The 7,992-nt window shown below is 46.4% G+C and overlaps 1 pseudogene; it reads right to left on the reverse strand.

Annotated features, from left to right (window-relative positions):
- Positions 1-7,495: 7,495 nt before the first annotated feature.
- LOC136649871 (5S ribosomal RNA) lies at positions 7,496-7,615 on the reverse strand (annotated as a pseudogene).
- Positions 7,616-7,992: the final 377 nt, after the last annotated feature.

Consider the following 7,992-nt stretch of genomic DNA (forward strand, 5'->3'; position numbering starts at 1 on the left):
GCAGCTGTGGTCTACCTGTAGGGCGCTTTCCTTGCACAAGTTCTCCATAGAGGAGATCCTTTGGGATCCGGCCATCATCCATTCTCACGACATGACCGAGCCAACGCAGGCGTCTCTGTTTCAGCAGTGCATATAAACATTACATCTAACCATTACATCCTTGATGGATCCTGGTTTGACATCCTTGCTTATTCACAAACTGTGATTAAAACAAATCACAATTTGCCCAGTTTGGATACAACAACTTGCAATTTGTTTTAAGTTAAAACAAGTTTCCATCCCTTTTGTGCAACAGGAAAGGGAACTTGTGCTTGTAATGCTTGACAATGGGTTAAATACGGTCAACTGTTACATAGGGAGGGCAACAGCAGTCAGCCAAGTCAAGTGACCTCTATGGACCCATGCCCATAAGAAGGCCCACCCAGAGTGACCAGATATAATGGAGGACAGAGTGCCAGAGTGATGAAGACCACTGTATAGAAAACGGGATGTTGGCAGGAGCAGCTCAACATGGAAGGGTTTAAAAAGCTGCACCTGCCAAAACTCTCTCTCCTATATAATGGTTAAAGGTATAGGCACAATGTCCTTCATTGTATTTGGTCATCCTGGGCCCGCCCAGTCTCAGTCTCTGAACTCCCTTGTATCAGTCAGCCATGGCATATTCTCCATCCCCACATTCGCCAATGCAGAGGGAGGAAGAAGCCACTACCAGCTGCCACCAACACATCTGTCATGAATCACCAGTAAGCTTGATAGAGCTCAGTGCAGAGTTTTGCCCCAGGATCACAAATAACCTGGCATCAGCAAGGGCATAATGTCTGAACCCAGCATTTGTGGGCTACCCTAGTGAGAGTATAGTAAAACATAAATAAGTATAGAGTGATGTATATTGGGAGGGGGGAGCATACCCTTATTTCACACAAACACTGATAGTGCCTGGCAGCCCAATCCTGAGCTGCCTGGGGTGCCCAGGTTCGGTGGCACCGAGGGCTACCGCCGAATCCAGCGTCTCCTGCGCTACCACAGGAGGCGCCTCAGGAGACGGGGATTTTGTCCCGTCTCCCGAGTAAGGGAAGCAGCCCCACAATGGCCCATAAAGGCACTTGTGTCGGGCACGCAGCCCTCCACAAGCACCCTGGATCCTGCGGAGCACAGCTCCACGGATCCTCTTTTTGCTTGCCTCCCAGCACGCCTCTCTCTGCCCTCTCTCCACCCCCTGCCGGCCTCCCCACTCCCTGGAATGCCTCCTCCCCGCCCCCACCTCCCATTCCACAGCCTGGTAGACCAGGAGACCACTGAGCTGCGGGAACTGGGCGACTGCCCGGTGCTAGCCCATCACCAGCCGGCACTGGGCTAGCACCGGCAGGAGCCCGGCGGTGAGCCCTGCGAATGTGCCTTACGGAACGTTTGCGACTGTGGTCGGCGGCACGGCTCCGTGCCGCCGACCACAGGATTGGGCTCTGAGCTGGCAATGATGAACCAGGAAAGAGATCATGGGGTTGCAGTGGATAACTAAATGAAAACATCAACCCATACTGGCAGTGATGAAAACAAAGGGGTTCTTCAGAAAAGGATTGAGAAAAAGTCTGTTAATATTATACTGCCCCTATACAAATCTACGGTGTGGATACATTTGGAACACCATGTACTGTTCTGGCCACCACACCTCAAGGAAGATATAGTAGAGCTGGAAAAGGTGCACAAGGGGCAGCCAATATGGAGCACCAAAGTGGAGCAAGCTGGAGCACCTTCCTTATGAGAAGGTTAAAATGATTGGACTTTTTAGTTTGGGGGAAAAAAGGCAATTAAGGGAGACATATAAAATAATGCATGGTGTAGGAATATATAGTGAAACATTTTCCTCTTTTTTCTTCCTCTCCACTGGAACCAGATGTCATTCCATGAAACCGATTAGCTGGAAATTTAGGATGGACAAAAGGAGGTACTTCTTCACACCGCACATAATTACTCTGTGGGATTAGTTGCTACAAAATATTATGATAGCCACTAGTTTTCTCAGCTGTAAATGGGGATTGGACAAATTAATGGAAAACAGGTCTATCAGTGGCTACTAGTTATGGTGGTTCTGTGCTACCTCCAAGTTTAGAGGCAGTATGGCTCTGAATAGTAGCTGCAGGAGAGTGATGGCAGGAGAGTACAGTATATCTTTCTCTCCTGCTTATAGGCTTTCCAGAGGCAGCTGGTGGGCCACTGTGAAAAACAGGATGCTGGACGAGATGGGCCTTTGACCTGATCCAGCGGGGCTTTTCTTATGTTCTTATAGTAACAGCAAACAACACTGATGTGATGACTCACCACTTACAGCAAATCTGAAAACATTAACCGATGAAACATATTTCTTGTAATGGAGGGAGGCTCTACTTGAATATCAAACTAATGATGGAAATAACAGATTAACAGCAGTGGAGCCTTCCATGTTTTATTTGCCCAGAAATATAGATTCCTGCACTTGAGACTTTCTTCTGTAAAGCAATCTAACCCAACAGAGCACATGATTAACTGGTACCTTGGAAGCAATCCCGCAGAGCACTACACACATTCCATAAAATTATGGGCTTTCATGATTGAAATATTGTGCTCAGAACTTCACAAGATCCAGTTCTCGGTTATCAAGCTTCCTCATATCCTCTTTCTTATGGGCAAACTCTCTCCCCTGTACCAAGGTCCAGTGTAACTTAGTTCTCACAGAAATGTTTTAGTCATAAAGCTACTTCAAAAGGAGGCCAAATTAAATTCTTCTCCCGTTTGCACTCCTTTCAAACCCTTCATGTTGGCCAAAAAGCACATGTTTTTGAAATTCACACTTTCTCCCCCCAAAACATTCCATAAATAAGACACCACCTTGCCTACTTGGTCTGCTTCTTTTATACTCTAAGATCAACACAACAGCACAGCTTCTTCAGGTGTCTTATAATTAAAAAAAGAACCATATGATACAACAGAAGCCGTCTTGTTCCAACTTACTTTTGAAATGAAAATACATTTCAACCTATAACATAACTTGCTGTAAATATACAAAGGGTCCTTGTGGATTCCATGGGTATATGCTAAAAAGGTATATGCTACCCCACTGGGTAGATGGGACTCGTTAGCCTGGGAAGGCAGCTCATCTGAGAGAAGGAAAACTCTGATCCCAAACCTCCACTGCCTTGTGGCTACATCCAGTTATGGAAAAGGCTTCAGGAGCCAACCTCGAGGCAAAATCCGGAGCCGGAGTCCCTGAGGCAGTTCATGGCTGAACACAGTCACGCTCTGGCAACTCCTGCGATGCCGCTGGAAACAACAGTATTGGCCTCTGCCTTTCCATTGGACCATTTCAGCGATGTGGAGAGGGGGGATTTGCTGCACAGGTAACAGTCTATCCTCCATATCTACATTAACCAGGCTTCGCGCACTGGAGAGGACACTCTGTTCCAGAACCACTTTTCAGAGCGCGATACCATAGTCTTCCGAGACTGAAGGATGCCAATGTAATGCTAAAAAGAGTTAGAACATCTTTTATGTGACAACTAGTGTGAGATTGCGTATTATCCTCATTTGCATGTCACTTACTAATAGCACAGTCAGTTTAATCCCAGATTTAAAAAAAAAAATACGAATTTATTTCATTTTTATCTTGCCTTCTTCCAAGGAATTTAGGACAGCATACATGCTATTTATCTCCCCAATTTATCCACACAACAACCCTGTGAAGTAGCCTAGGTTGAGAGATAGCAACAGGTCCAAGGTCACACAGTAAGTTTCATGGCCGAGTATGGATTTGAACTCAGGTCTCCAGATCATGGCCCAAAACCCCAGCCCCTTTCTCCATTTACTCTACCAAAGTAACTACCTTTTCATGATGTAATCAATGTAATTCCATGCAAAAATTTCTGAAATTTAATTGTCGAAACTAAAGGCAAAGTTACACATTCAGAAGAAGGAAGCAGCAAAGTCCCTCTGAGACTGTACCATTTCAGAATGCAGGTGGGAGATCTATTTATTAAATGTTATATCATGTTAAAAAAAAAAAAAATCTCTACCTGTAGAAAGCCAGCATGTCAGGAGAAGGTTTTCAGTCTTATCTTTTCCCGCTGAACTGCTGCTTTTGTGTGTGAGGGAGCTTTAGTCTGAAACGGCACAGTCACAGAAGGGAACCAATTTTTTGTTTCCTGAATTTGTAAATTAGCTCACAATCACAGTGATTGTGCAGAATCACAGTGAGAGATGCAAGTGCTACCTTCCCCATTCTTCAGCAGCTTAGGATCACATCCAGAGGGCATTCTAGGTTGGACAATACAATGTTTCTCCAAGCACACACTACACTTTTTTTCCTTGAGACATTCTCATAATGACTGTGAGACTGTGAAGTCAGACATTCAGAGACAGTCAGCGCAATCCTAACCCACTTTCCAGCACTGACTTAGCCGCAATGCAGGCCTAAGTTAAGGTAACAAACATGCCCTTGCCTTGAGGGGGCCCCTTGACTGCCTCCCCACTTCAGGATGCAATGCACACCACATTGGCACAGCTATGTCAATGCTGGGAAGTTAGTTAGGATTGCGCCTAATGTGCTCATAGTGTCAAGTCGGTATTGACCTGCGTAGACTGAAATACACACACACACCCTCTACAGGTTTGGATGCCAGAGCACTGAAGAACAGAAACAGTGCTTCCAGTTCCTGTTCTTTCCATCAGAGTCACTCAGAAATGCCTCTGGTTCCCTGTTAGAACAAATTGAACTTGCTGCCAAAGAACTTACTGCTGATCGCTAATGGTCCTAAATTTAACATGAGTGGCGGGCAGTTCCAAAGCTATTCTGGCATCTAGGCAACAGCCCCACTAACTCTCCTTCATTCATGCAAACAGGAGTCAATTGTACACTCATCTCATCTGGCACTCTCTTTTTGGTTCCACTAAATGGACAAACTGTGAGAAATGAAGTAACATGCTGGCATCTGTTCTTGCCATGGTGAAATTACTCAGGAAGAACAGAGTTACAGTACTTGTACAATTTATTCTAGAAAGGGAAGTGCCTGATTTGTTCTCTTTAAGGGTTCCTCCTCCTTCTTCCCTCTGAGGCTCCACTGAATCCGATTTATGTCTGGCGAGTGGCCTACCTGCCTATTACTGATCCTTCACCAGGCAGGGCCTGAGCTACATCTGAATGGCTTTTGGGGGGAACAGACTCAGGTTTTGCAGTGAACAGCACTTGCCAGCCAGTAGGCCTTCACAAAGGGATCCCCTTCTCCATCACCCCACGATTACAAGCTCAGACGAGAAAGCTGTTCCCCCTATGGAAAATGCACAAATATATGAGCGTGCTGGGTGGTAGATTTTACTGCTGGTAAAAATGAGTGGGAACAGTATCGTATGATCTGGTTTGCAGAAAGATTGCCTTCATTCGCAGTTGTGGTTGCGGTCTGAACCTACTTCTCTCCGTTCCTCAGTTGTGCAAGTGAAAATTTTGGAACTAATAAATAGGAAAAGCAATTTAGGAAAGCCAGATTAAAGCAGAAAAAGAGCCATCATTATCTTTAAATTGTGGGGTAATCTTTTGGCAGAAAAAAATACCGATGAATGGTCCAATCTCAGAAACATCCACAATCCTCTCTTAGGTTAAACCAGGGGAACTCTCTGTTCTTCTCTCCCTTACAGCCTCCTCTCAATCCTGCTTGTGCTCTCTCTCTCTCTTGCTCTCCCTGCCTGCCTATCATCTTGCTCTAATTGTTTCCAGATTTGTGTGGGAGGTCAGGGCCCGGGAGTGCTGCTTCATGCCAAGTTTATAAACAGAGCAGTGTTTCCAGATGGCCACTGGCTCCAGCCTGGCTAGCAGGTTGATTGGGACCAGAATAACAACAGGTGGAGGACAGACAATGAATTCCTTGACACTTATTTTACTCCCTCTGCTCTCTCGCCCCCCGCAGCCCACCCCTTGAAATCGACAGCCACCACAGTTACGACCAGACTCACCAGCAGGCTCTGATATATTTCAGCCAGGGGAAGGAATGGAACACAGAGGAGGAAAACAAGGGACTTCCTCATCGCAAGAAAAAGAGGGGCACAATGTGAAGCCTGCATTATTTCACTGCCATGGGCTACTTAGTGCTGCTGTTCGTTAAAGTTCCCTAAATAGAACTTTGCTAAAATTGGGGGGGTGGTGGACTTAAAGCATGAAGAACAAAAGTAAAAAGTACATTTAAAGTAGTTTTTAAAGTACTGTACAAAGAACAGATGACAACTAGCACAGGCACATAGCATTACCTTAGCAACATATCTCATATGCATGAGTTTGTCCTACAGCAATCATCTATTTCCTTTCCCCAGCAACATTTTTGGCAGTAGCCACCACCCTCCAATCTTCATGTGAAAGGCCCCATGATTTCTCTTTCCTTCTGCAGCTGCTATTCTTCCCTGTAGAGGAGCTGGAGTTTTAAGGTTTGTCCGGGGGGGGGGGGGATTAAAGATGCCTCTCTAGAGTTTTTGCATGCCTGAGCACACAGGCAGTCAAAGGTGTGCTATTTGTATCACTTCTGGGTCTTCCCAGATTAAACACAAGCCTGAGCAAATGGTACCACGCAGGTCACATCATGAGTGAGAATGGCAAGCCACACAAACAAAAAGGCAAATAGGTTTTGGGGGAACTGTTCTAGCTTAGCTATAACTTACAACAGTCAAAGGAAGGATACCCATCCAGACCCATATGGAGCCTCACTCTGTAGGGCTGCCAGGTGAGGCAGCTGGAGATCGGTTCCTGCCTTTAACACTCTCATTCTAATGGGAGAAAAGGCAGCAACCACTCCTCCTGCCCTGATCCTAGTTTTCCTCTTCCCCCTTCACTTGGCTGATGATAATCCCCACAGTGGTTCAGTTCTTTTTCTCCCCACAGAAGATGGAACGCTGTAAGCCTTGTTATTCAGTTGCAGGACACAGCAACCATCTTCAGTCCAGGTGTCCCCTCTCTGGAGCCCTACAGAACAATGCTGTCAATGCTTTGTCCCCTGTGGGAGCATGATCGCAATGAAAAATAACTGCTGGCTAAGAGGAAAAACTTTGATTATGCAAATGACTTATAGTAGGCCCTCAGTATTTACGGAGATCCATTCCAGAACCTCCTGCTGATACTGATTTCTGTGGATAATTAAATCTGCAGAAAGCCCTTGAAGGACCTCCCAGTTGTGACTGGAAGGCACTTCTTGTCACATCCAGGAAGCCATGTGAGGCCCTCCAGTGCAGGTCAGCACCCGCATTGAGTAAAATCTGCACGTGTCAAACCCATGGGTACAGAGGGCCCACTGTATTTTTTTCCCCCACATCTGTACAGTTGACCAACCAACCTTTATTCACCTTTGCAAGGATATTGTCACTGTTCCCATTTGAGAGATGGTTTTAGATGGTTTTAGGTTTTAGAGCCACAACACAGAGAGCTCAGGGCCATTAGCACAATGTTCACCAAATGGTTGGCAACCTTCAGTCTCGAAAGAACTATGGTATAAACCTACAGCACTCGGTATTCCCAGGCGGTCTCCCATCCAAGTACTAACCGGGCCTGACCCTGCTTAGCTTCCGAGATCAGACGAGATCAAGCATGTGCAGGGTAACAGTTGCTGCTAATGCAACTTGCTATTCCAGTGGAGACACTGCTCAAGAGGGGTGAGAAGGGTAATGCTCACTTGTGCTTCCACAGAGTGGCCACAGATCCCCCTGTGGGACTTCTCAGAGCTACGCCAGCTCTGTGGCTGGCACAGCACTTCAGAGCCACTAGGGGCATGTCTGGCTCATGATCCAGTAGCCACGGACTGCACCCCATTTTACCTGTCCTGCCCAACTCTCTGTTCCTTTTCCTGCCTCTCTGCTGGCAGGCTTGCTCTGATGGTTGGTCTGAACCCTGTGGTCAGTGACTCATGGCTGACCCCTGCACTACCAACCATGCAGTAGCCACTAAAGAAGGGGCTTCAGCAGTGATGGGATTGTCTTTGCACTGGTGACCCA

This window comes from Tiliqua scincoides, chromosome 4, assembly GCF_035046505.1.
Source record: "Tiliqua scincoides isolate rTilSci1 chromosome 4, rTilSci1.hap2, whole genome shotgun sequence".
NCBI lineage: Eukaryota > Metazoa > Chordata > Lepidosauria > Squamata > Scincidae > Tiliqua > Tiliqua scincoides.